This window comes from Eriocheir sinensis, chromosome 39, assembly GCF_024679095.1.
Source record: "Eriocheir sinensis breed Jianghai 21 chromosome 39, ASM2467909v1, whole genome shotgun sequence".
Taxonomy (NCBI): Eukaryota; Metazoa; Arthropoda; class Malacostraca; order Decapoda; family Varunidae; genus Eriocheir; species Eriocheir sinensis.
Window position 1 is genome coordinate 3,322,834 of NC_066547.1, and position 12,143 is coordinate 3,334,976.

Here is a 12,143-nt window from a genome sequence, read left to right on the forward strand (position 1 = left end):
CTTTTCTTCCCTCCAGCCTTCCTTCCTTCCCTCTTTCCCTCCTTCCTACCTTCAAGAGAGATTCAAGACCCTGTTGGAGAGGAAGGTTAAGAGGAAGGGAAAGAAGAGGATGAAGAAGCGGGAAAAGAAGAAGAGGACGAAAAAGAGAAAGGACGAGGACGAGGACGAGGACGAGGACGAGGAAGACAAGGAGGATATCTTCGAGGACTCTTCTTGCCTCCCGCCACAACTCCCTGATTGAAACGCAGGACGCACGCGGCTTCGTCAGGAGTGAAACCCAGAAAAACTCGCCCTCAAATGAACCAGGGTAATTAAGTTTGCCTGCTGCACGCCGACACGAGGAGGAGGAGGAGGAGGAGGAGGAAGAGGAGAAAAAAGACAAGGAGTAGGAGGAGGGATGAAAATACACACCAGAAGGAGTAAAAATAAGAAAACGAAGAAGTGCAGGAAAAGAAAGAGCGGGTAAACTAAAATAAAAAGGAAAAAAAGGAAAAAGGGAAAAAAAAGAGGACAAGGAAGAGGAGAATTTCGCTCAGGAGGGAGACGAAAGGAGGAAAGGGGGGTGGGGAGGAAAGGAGGGTGGGAGGAGGGGGAGAGAAGCAATTCCTCAACCCCTTAAGCAGTGTAGAAGGTAAACAAAAGTCACAGGTCTCTCTCTATCTATCCCTCTCTCTCTCTCTCTCTCTCTCTCTCTCTCTCTCTCTCTCTCTCTCTCTCTCTCTCTCTCTCTCTCTCTCTCTCTCTATATCTATATATATCTATCCATCTATCTATCTATCTATCACCTGACCAGACGCATTCAGGAACTAACCAACGACATAAAAACAATAATAATCAGCGCCCGCAAAGCTTCATTACCAAGACAATTAATGAGTCTCTTAATGGTGCTCAGCGTGAAGGGGACAGACAGAGATTGGGGACCCTTAATTATACACAGCTGAACGGCGAGGTTTTTCTCACGCACGCACGAACTCACGCACCTTCATAACCCTTTCCACTGTTAATATATATAAAGGAGACTACACCTGCTATGGCTCGGATTAAATTAACACATTACAGGCATTTAAAGTTGATATATACATGGAAGAGATAGAGAGGTGCAAGGTTGTCATGAATAAGGGAATAAAAAGGACATTACCCAATACACGTTCAAGAAGTTTGTTATTGTTTATACATGTATATCATTAGTGGCAGTGATATGAGAGAGTAAGTTTGTGGCAGTGAAATGACAGTGAGTTAGTTAGCTCCAGTGAGAGAGAAGTGAGTTAGTGACAATGAACGAGAAAAGTTAGTGCTATTGAAATAAGTGAGTTAGTGTTAGCTTCAAAATAATGAGTCGCAGAGAAATGAGAGCGAATTAGCAGCAGTGAAATGCATAAGTTAGGGCAGTGAAACAACAGCAAGTGGCGGTGAAAGAAAAAAAAGTTAGTGCCGGTAAAAGAAGTTAAAAGCACAGCAAGAATTAGTAAGAGAGGGAGAAAATAAACGTTCGTGGCGGCGGCGGTGAAATGAACAGCTTAATGTCAGTGAAATAACAGCTGCAAGAGGATTCCCAGGAGCCTCTCGCCGTGCTGGGGGCTTAGGGGAGGAGGGATTGGGTCACGCCCCTCTGAGTTGTGCCTGACTTCCTCCTCCACCACTCTCCACTCCTCCACAACTCTCCATTAGGTCCTTTGTGGCGGAGGAAGGAAGGCGGTTTTTCTGACCCATGAATAAGGGCACGAAGGATTCACCCCGTAAGCTCCCCCGGCACTCCTTCTCATCCTACGATCCTTCTCTTCCTTCTTCTTCTTCTCTTACTGTTTTCTCCTCTTCCAATCCTTCTCCTCCTTCTCTTATAATCCTTCTCCTTCTATTTCTATTTCAATCTGCTCGTACAATTCTTCTGCTTTCTACTTCTGTTGCAATTTTTTTCTTCTTCTTTTACAATATTTATCCTCCTTCTCTATAATCTTCTCTTACAATCTGTCTCTTCCCTCCTGTTCTCTTAAAATCTTCTTTTCCTCTTCTTTCTCCTTCTCCTCCTTTTCATTCCCTTTCTCCGCAGACTCCACCCACGGTCACAGAAGAAGCCTGTCTGCAAAGAGTCCTCAGATGTCCCTATCCATCGCAAGCTTTCTTTTTAGCATCCACGTATTCAATCCTAAGAGTTACGGTCCCCTTTTTCTTCTTCGTCTTTTTGTCCTCCTTCTCTTTCTTCTACAACTGCTACTGCTTTTCCCTTACCTCTGCTCGGCGTCAAGAGAGTTACGATCCCTTTACTTCTTCCTCTTATAGTCATCCGCCTGCTCCTTCTAATACTGCTAAATACTCCTCTTGATCCTCTATTTCACTCTCTTCCAATCCGCGTCACACCGTTCACAGCATTAATACTAACACGTAATCAGAACCCTTCAGTCCAGCAGCGTCGATTTCGTTGATGCTCTCTGGATACCGACGTTGATTAGCAATTAAGACGACTGTCCTCTGTGCCCCCGCTTAGCAAAACTCAATTAGCACCTCTTGTACATGGAGTCGTAGCGATGGCCCGGGGACGGTGAACTATACGAAAAGGGACCCTCTACTTCTATACCCCAACCTTGCCGTGCCCCGTCCTACCCCACCCTGACCCAACCCTTGCAGTCTCGATTCGCTGCTGATGTTCTAAATTGGTCCATTCAACTCGCGCGGAAATGTTTGAGCTGGTCGGCGAGGTTTTGATGGCGTAATGCAGTCACTCACGCCGTCCGTTCTCTGTCATGTAAATCCGCTGCAACGATGGCCTGCGACTTTATCAGCTGCAGCGGAACCATGCACTAAGGACTCAGGAGGGAGGGAGGGATTTTCATGCGCATTTCAGATCATTACTTTATATGCCTCTCTACCGCCCCAGTCTAAGGAAAAAGGATCTTGATTTTCCTTAGTCTTGCGTCCGTCTCCTTCTCCTTCCTATACAAGAACACAAAAGTCACCCACCCAACGAACCTCAACCTATGTCCAACAGAGGAGGAGAAGGAGGAGGAGGAGGAGGAGGAGGAGGAGAAGAGAGAAGAAGGAGGAGGGGATTCTGTATATGCTGTCACGTAAAACTTAACCTCGCATGATCAGCCTGACACAAGAAACATGCCTCCTCCTCCTCCTCCTCCTCCTCCTCCTTATCCTCCTCCTCCTCCTCCTCTCCCTCCCTCCTCCTCCACAATTAACAGCAACATAATAACAAGCTCCTATCACTGTCAAGGCAGGGTGCAATTAGGTTCTCCTTTATTTTCCTTGCCTCCAAAGACCACCAGAACCAGTCACGAGTCTCTCTCTCTCTCTCTCTCTCTCTCTCTCTCTCTCTCTCTCTCTCTCTCTCTCTCTCTCTCTCTCTCTCTCTCTCTCTCTCTCTCTCTCTCTCTCTCTCTCTCTCTCTCTCTCTCTCTCTCTCTCTCTCTCTCTCTCTCTCTCTCTCTCTCTCTCTCTCTCTCTCTCTCTTAGTAGTGTTTGCACAGGTAAATAGGAGTACAGGTAAGGTTAAAGGAGAGAGGAGGAAAGGGAGGGAAGGAAAGGAGGGAAGAGGTAAGAGGGAGGGAGGGAAGGAAGGAGGGAGGAAAAAAAAATCAGCACACATTTTAGGATAGTTTACCCTCGCAATGAGAGAACGAATTAACTCTCCCTCTCCTCCAAAGCCCATTATTTATCATTACGACCCCCCCCCCCCTCTCTCTCTCTCTCTCACTCTCTCTCTCTCTCTCTCTCTCTCTCTCTCTCTCTCTCTCTCTCTCTCTCTCTCTCTCTCTCTCTCTCTCTCTCTCTCTCTCTCTCTCTCTCTCTCTCTTTCCTTCTCTCTTTTTCCTTTTTTTCCTCTTTGTGGAGTGGCATGCAGAGAGGTTTTTTTCCCCTTTCCATTCCTTTTCTTTCTTTTCCTTTCCTTTCCTTTCCTTTCCTTCTTTGTGAAGTGGTATGCAGAGCTATTTTTTCCTTTCCTTTTCTTTCTTTTCCTTTCCTTTTCCTTCCTTTCACCAGTGTTATATAAAAGAAAATCTCACTCAGTTCCCTCACTTTTTCCTTTCTTTTGGTCCTTCATCCGTCTCTTCCTTTCTTTCATATATTCGTCGTTTATTACTCCTCCTCTTTTACTTTACTCTCTTACTGCTTCCTTAATCTCCTCCTTTTCCTGATAGTCATTCCTCAACCTTAGATTCGCTACAATACACATGTGAAAATAACGATAAAAACATAGGTAAGTAACATTATATTGAGTTAACTAATACAGAATTTTCATTGGCTGCGTCCCTCCCACACTTTCTCCTTTCATTCCTCTTCGCAATGACACACACACACACACACACACACACACACACACACACACACACACACACACAGGTAGCTTTGTCCACTCACTCCATCCGCTCCACTCCGTCCGCTCCACTCCGTCCACCCGGCTGTATCAAGGGAATGAGCTCTCCCTGTTTGTCCAGCCTCCATTAACCAGCTTTCATTCACTTGAGTAAATACTACCACGAGCCTCTTTTTTTTCTATCGCTGTGTTTGTGTGAGTGGGAGGAGAGGAGGGAAGAGGGGGCGGGGCGAGGGGAGGGGGAGGTGATATGGGTGTGTGTGGAGGGAAAGGGAGGGTGAGGGGGGTACGTGTGTGTGTGTGTGTGTGTGTGTGTGTGTGTGTGTGTGTGTGTGTGTGTGTGTGTGTGTGTGTGTGTGTGTGTGTGTGTGTGTGCTAGATTAAATAGAAAACACACACACAAACACACACACATAAACAGAATTTCAATATCGCTCTCTTTTTCAGTCGCTATATTAATCGCATACATAACGACTACCTATTCATTCACAAATCCATCTATCTATTCATCTATCTATCTATTCAGTTTAACGTTTCATAATCATTTTTCATTCACTTTATATACTAGTTTTTATTATCCCTATGAAGTTATTTTATCTCGTATTTCGTAACACACAATACCTAGAAATGACACACATAAGAAAGTCCCACAAAATCCACTCTCTCCCGCCCCTCTCCCTCCTTCCCATTCTCACTCTCACTCTCACTCTCACGCTGCACTACGCCCTCCACACCTGGTCGGCATTTTCCCCTCACCTGCACCACCACCCACGCACGCCCTAATCCCCACAAGCCCCGCGGTTCTCTTCATCTTGCCTCCCTCAATCCCCACCTTCTTAACTAAATCTCGCGAGAGCCAAGCTTTTCCCAGCATCCTTCACACGCGGGATCTGGATTAGGAGACATCAAGGTATATCTCTTACGCTATTTACACCTGCTCGTTTTATTTCGTTTTCAATTTTACTTTGTTTTTTTCTCGGGTTTCTTTACGAGGTGTCCTGTTTTTTGTGGTTCCTACGCTGGGTATCGTTACATTAGTTTATTTTCCTTGTCTTCATCCGTAATTTACACCTCATTTTTTTCGTTTTTAATTTTACTTCTTTTCTCTCGGCTTTCTTCACGAGGCACCCTATCTTTGAGGCTCCTACACTGGGCATCCTTATTCTTGTCCTCATCCTTTGACCTTAATTCTGTTCCTATTCGACATCCTACATTGGGCATCCTTACACTTTTTCCTTCTTGTCCTTCGACCTTAACTCTCATCCTACTCGATATCCTGCACTGGGTATTCTAATATCCTTTACTTGTTCCCCTCCGCCTTCCTACTATAACAACTTCCATTCGAGTATCTTTTTATTACAAGAAGAGAGGCAGCTCAAGGGCGAAGCAACAAAAACAACAGCAACAAAATGAAGCCCTCTATACACTACTCCGAACAAAAGCAGAAAGAACGAGAGGCGGAAGATGTCATATTACTCCCCGTATTACATGGGTTTTTGTTCTCTCTCTCTCTCCTTCTCCTCCTCTTTCTCCTGTCCCATCCTCTTCTCCTCCACTCTCAATATTACTCTTCGCCCCGAGCACCTCCACTCTTGTCCTGGGTACGTCTGTCTCCTCAGCTTCAAGTGTCCGTGCCCTTTGATACTCCTTCTCTCGCCGACTTTCTTTGTCTCCACGCACACCTTCAAGTACTTATCTCCCTTTATTATGTACTCTAAGAGACGGCCCACTTACCCACGGCCCTTCAGGCACCTCTACAGCCTTCCTCTCAGCCTTAATGTACACTCTTGCTGCATACACTGTCACGCTAATGCACTCCTATGTACACATCTTGATTCACGTATGCACTAACTGTAACATGTATCTTCCCTTACACTTTTCTCTTTAGCTGTTTCTTATACTGTAAAAAAAAAAAATCATATTCACTCGTTTTTTCTCGTCCCCAACTATAATCACTACATGAACCCTCACTACATACACACACACACACACACACACACACACACACACACACACACACACACACACACACCACTCACAACACCTCAAAAATCCATCATCGCTTCTTTTCCTTCCATTCTCTCACAGCAGCGGCGCCTTCTTCCTCCTCCTCTCTCCTTCCTCCTCCTCCACCACCACCAGCATCATCATCACCTCCACTATTACCTCCACGTCGTCGCCTTCCCTCCTTCCCTCCTCTTGCCCTGTAGCTAAGAGAGAGAGAGAGGAAGAGAGAGGGAGACAGACACACAGGGCCACGTGGGGAGCCAACCTTCAAGCTCTCTCTCTCTCTCTCTCTCCTTCTGAAACACGACACAAATTAGTCAATCTCGCTCCCCTCTGCTCCACTTCCTCCCCTGATTGATCTGCGTCTGGCCGGGGCAATTATGAAGGAGGTCTCCGGGGAGGAAGGAAGGAGGGAGGGGCGGGGAGGAGGAAAGGAGAGAAGAGGGAGGCGTTTGGGGCAGAAGGAAGAAGGCTGGGGTGGGGAAGAAGAAGGGGATGAGAGAGAGAGGAAGAAGGAGGTGGGGGAGAAAGAGGGAGAGAGGAAGAGATAAGAAGACTAGGAAAAAGAGGAAGAAGGAAAAAGGGAAAAGAAAATAAAGGAGAATAAGTGGGAAATGAAAACGTAAGGACAAGAATAAACTGAGAAAGAGGAGGACAAGAGACAGAGAGAGGACAGTAGAAAGGAAAGAAACAAGGGGAAAAATGGAGTAGGAGTAGAAATAGGGTGGAGAAAGAGGAAGAACAAGTAATAAGGAAGGAAGGAGGGAGGGGTGCCAAACCAAACGAGGATGAGGAATCAAGGGGGAGGGAGGGAGATGGGAGGTGGGGATGCTGAGAGAGAGGATGCTGAGCGGAAGTACCAGATGAGGTTATGATGAAGAGGCTGAGAAAGCGGACACAGAGAGAGATGAAAACAGATCGAACTAGTCATACCTTCCTACAAAAAGACCCAAGACAACGCTACACTATTCTACACTGCGCTGGGGTGGTTTAGTCTGCGTTAGTCTGCTCTGAACACAATCAATTTATGTCCCTCTTAATCTGGATCATCGATAATGCATAGACGAGGATCACGAGGGAGATAAATAGCTGTGGGTGATGACTTAGCGCCGTGGTGGCATTCTTTATCTGGACGGTGCATCTTCGGGGGATAAATAGGACGGTTCAGTGGGAGACCACGCCCCTTGTGTTACTGGGACGAGCTGGGTGACGGTAGGAGAGATAGTAGTAGTAGTAGTAGTAGTAGTAGTAGTAGTAGTAGTAGTAGTTGTTTCTCACTCTTTTTCACCTTCTTCCTTACCCTTTCCAAGAAACAGGCTCCTTCCCTTCCCTTCCTTTCCCTTCTCCCTTTCCATATTGTCCTTCAGTTCCCTTCACTTTCCTTCCCTTCCCTTCCCTCCCATTCTCTTCCCTCCCTTCCCTTTCCTTTCCTTCCTCCCCCTCCCTTTCTTTCCCTTCCCTTTCTCTTTTCCAGCTGTCCTTCCCCTTCTTTCCAAACCTTTCCCTTCCCCTCCAATCAAGTTCCTCTCCTCCCCTTCCGTCCCTGCCCCAATAAAAGTCCTACAATTCCTCCTCCCCTTCTTCTTCGATCACTCCTATCCCTCTTCCCTCCCTTCACTTAACTCCTTCACCTCGTTTTTCTCCCCTCCAACGACCCCTTCTCTCTCTCTCCCCCCCTCTCCCTCCCTCGTTCCAGGCACACGCAGAGGTATAACTGGCAAAAGATACATAAACTGCAGCAAAAAATCTGAGGAGAAATACGATTGCTTTTATATTTGCGTTGTCGAGAGATTGAGAGTTGAGACCAAGAGAGAGGGTGAGAGGGAGGGGAGGGAGTGTTGAATGAATGAAGGAAAGAGTGAGGGAGGGGACTGATTGCTTGATTGACTGATTGAAGGAGTGAGGGAGAGAGGGAAGGAGGAATTTGGGATCCATGTGAATGATTGATTGAATGAGTGAGTGAGTGAGTGACTAACTGACTGACTGACTGACTAAAAGAGAGAAAAATACTGAGTGAGATGATAAGAATAAGTGAGTGGGTGAGTGAGTGAGTGACTGACTGACTGACTGATTAACTAAAGTGGAATAGAAACATAATGAGCGTAATGATAATAAATAAGTTAATGAATGTGTGACTGACTGATTGCCTGACTGAATGACTGATTGCTTGACTGATTGCCTGACTGACTGATTGACTGAATAAACTAGAGAGAAAACAATAAAAGCGATGGCATATGAATAAGTATGTGAGTCAGTGAGTGAGTGATTGACCGACTTGCTAACTGACTGACTAAACAAGAGAGAGAAAGATAAAAGAAATAACATTGAGTGCGAAAATAAAAAGGAAACAGGTTTAAACTCCGCCACAAGGGGCAGGCAAATAAGATTACTAATACTTTCCACAGAATAAAACGAAAACAAAGCGAGGCGAGAACTTAAAAAAAACTGTTTACGTGTTTTAGATTTTTGTGAGAAATTCAAAAGAGACAAAAAGGAATAACAAAAACATGAAAAATTTAAACCCAAATGGAAAGAAAGAAAAAAAAATATTGAAAGTAAAAGGAAAAAGAGAAAATGGGAAGAATTTAAAAAAGTCTTAACAGTTTCAAAGGAGAACAAAGAAAAATAATAAAACAATTCAGATCTATTATCAGGAGTTCTCTCTCTCTCTCTCTCTCTCTCTCTCTCTCTCTCTCTCTCTCTCTCTCTCTCTCTCTCTCTCTCTCTCTCCTCTCCTCTCCTCTCCTCTCCTCTCCTCTCCTCTCCTCTTCTCTTCTCTTCTCTTCTCTTCTCTTCTCTTCTCTTCTCTTCTCTTCTCTTCTCTTCTCTCCTCTCCTCTCCTCTTCTCTTCTCTTCTCTTCTCTTCTCTTCTCTTCTCTTCTCTTCTCTTTTCTTTTCTTTTCTTTTTTTCTCTTTTCTCCTCTCTTCTCCTCTCTTCTCCTCTCCTCTCCTCTCCTCTCCTCTCCTCTCCTCTCCTCTTCCCCCCTCTCCCTCTCCCTCTCACTCTCTCTCACCCACGAACTTTAACTTTCACAGAATACATTAAACTGGAACATCAATGAAAATAAAGTAAATGAAGTAAGAGAAAAATTGTAAGTGTATAAATCAACAAAGACAAAAAGTGGATAACGGAGAGAAACAATAAGAGAAGGCATTTAATTTTGTTCTTCTTGTTATAACAAAAAGAGGATTAATTTTTACTTATATTTTTGCGTCTTTCTCTTTCTTCTTTTGTGTTGAGTTTAAGGAAAGAAGGAAGAGGAAAATAAAAGAGAATAACAGAGACAGTATCGTTATTGTTGTGTGTGTGAGAATTAGATAAAAAAAAACAGGGAGGAAAGATAAGGGAAAAAGGAGGAGGGGGGGAGGGAGAGAGAGAGAGAGAGAGAGAGAGAGAGAGAGAGAGAGAGACGACACCTAGCCCGTCTGTGATTCTCTCCCTGGAGAAAGAAAAAAAAACTACCATTGTCTTCACTGTCTGCACTCTCCTCCTCCCCCTCCTCCTCCTCCTCTTCCTCCTCCTCCTCCTCCTCCTCCTCTTAGTGCGCCTACTCTTGTTTCACCTCCTCTTCCTCATTCCGCTACTCCTCCTACCCTTACCTCATTCTTGCCCTCCTCCTCCTTCTCCTCCTCCTCCTCCTCCACTTTCCTCCTCCTCCTCCTCCTCCACTTTCCTCCTCTTCACTAGCTCTCGTTCCCGCCTTTTCTCACTCTCCTCCACTCCACCCTAGGGACATCCTCAACAACTGCATATTTTTCCTCTTCCTCTTCTTCCTCTTCCTTTTCTTCCTCTTGGCTCATTCCTGCCCTCGACATCTTCATTTTTTGGTCTTTATTTTTTCCTTCCTTTATCGACTACTATTCTAATTACTTGTTTTATTTATTTTCCCTTCATCTTTTCCTTCCAACCTCTTTATTCCATCTTCTTTGTTCCTTCTTTCCTTGTCAAGCTTTTATCGTCTTCTATCTTAATTATTTTTCTCTTACTTCGTTTTCCTTAAGTGTCTTCTTTTATCCTCACATTTTCCTCTTGTTTTTCTCTGTTCTACTCTTTCTTTCCCTTTATTGTTTCCTTCTTTACACGTTTTTCCTTTTGTTTTCCTCTATATTCCTTCTTTTTCCCATCTTTTCTCTCTTCCCACATTCTCAACTCAAAACTTTTACCTCCCATCACCTCCGTTCCTTCTCTCCTTTCTTCTCTTTATTTATTCGTCCTTTACTCCTCCTTCTCCACCTACTCTTTTATATGCTTTCCTTTCTCCCTGCATTATCAGTCTCCTCTTCTTCCTTCTCAGTTCCTTCCTACAACCCCATCCCAATCTCACTCATTTCCCTCACTCTTTTTTCCTTTCCTCTCTTTCTTTCTCTCTTTCATCCGTCTCTTCCTCCTTCTTTCCATTTGTCCATATTTTACTCTTTCTCCTCTTTTACTTCTCTCTTCTTGCATCTTCCTCCTCCCTCTTCTCAATTCCTTCCTGCACCTCCTTCACATTCTCACTCTTTTTTCTCTCTTTCCTCTCTCCTTCATCCGTCTCTTCCGCCTTCTCTCCATTTCTCCATATTTTACTCTTCCTCCTCTTTTACTTCTCTTTCTTCCTGCACCCTCAGCCTCCTTCTCCTTCTCCTTCTCCTCACTCTCCTTCCTTCCTACACTCCCATCCCAGGCTCACTCAGTTCCCTTACTTTTTCTATTCTCTCTCTCTCTCTCTCTCTCTCTCTCTCTCTCTCTCTCTCTCTCTCTCTCTCTCTCTCTCTCTCTCTCTCTCTCTCTCTCTCTCTCTCTCTCTCTCTCTCTCATCCGTCTCTTGCTCGTCCTATTTTTCCGCGCCCTCCACCCTCCGTCACAGCAGGACTCAAGGCTCTCCTGATGTTGACCTGCCGCGCCTAGGTGACCCCGTGACCCCCCCTGCCAGCCTGTACAAGCAATGACCCTCGACCTTCAAGCGGAGAGGAGGGGAAAGTGTATCGCCAGACTGAATGCAAAGTAAGGGGTGAAGGGAGGGAGGGAAGGGAGGGAAGAGGAGGAGAGAGTAGGAAGAAGGGGAGGAAAGGGAGGGCGGTGGATGGAAGGGTAAGAGAGAGAGAGAAGGGAGAGAGGGAAAGGAGGGTAAGAGAGACAGAAGGAAGGGAAGGGAGGGTAGGAGAGAGAGGGGAGGAAGGGCGGTGGAAGAGAGGGAAAAAGTTGAAGAGAGGAGTAAGAGATGGAGGTTAAGGAGAGAGAAGAGAGGGAGGAAAATACGAAACGATAGAAGAGAGGTGAGGAAAAGAGAATGGGAAGTAAGAGAAGAAGAATAAAGAGAAGAAAGAAAGAGAGGAAGAGTTTGCAAAGTGGTGTAAGAAAGAAGGTAAGAGGGAGAGAGAGAAAGAAAAGTAATACGAGAAGTGAAAAAAAGGAAGAGAGAAGGAGAAAAAAGAACAGTGAGATAAGAAAGGTGAGAGGGAGTGAAGGATGGGCAGTAAGAGGAGAAGAAAAAAGAGCGGAGAGAAGATTGAAAAGGAAACTGATATAAGAAAGGTGAGAGGGAGTGAAGGATGGGCAGTAAGAGGAGAAGAAAAAAGAGCAGAGAGAAGATTGAAAAGGAAACTGATATAAGAAAGGTGAGAGGGAGTGAGAAGGATGGGCTGTGAGATGAAAATGGTTAGGGAATAAGATGCAGGAATAGAGAAACTGCAGGAGACGAAGTTAAAGAAGGAAAGAACTGAGAGGTTATACATATGCGTGAAGGGAGACTATAAGAGGTGAAGAATGAAAAAGAATGAAAAGGAAAAGAGGTACACGTATCTAGCTGAGGAGGAAGATAGGAAAAAGTAGAGAGTT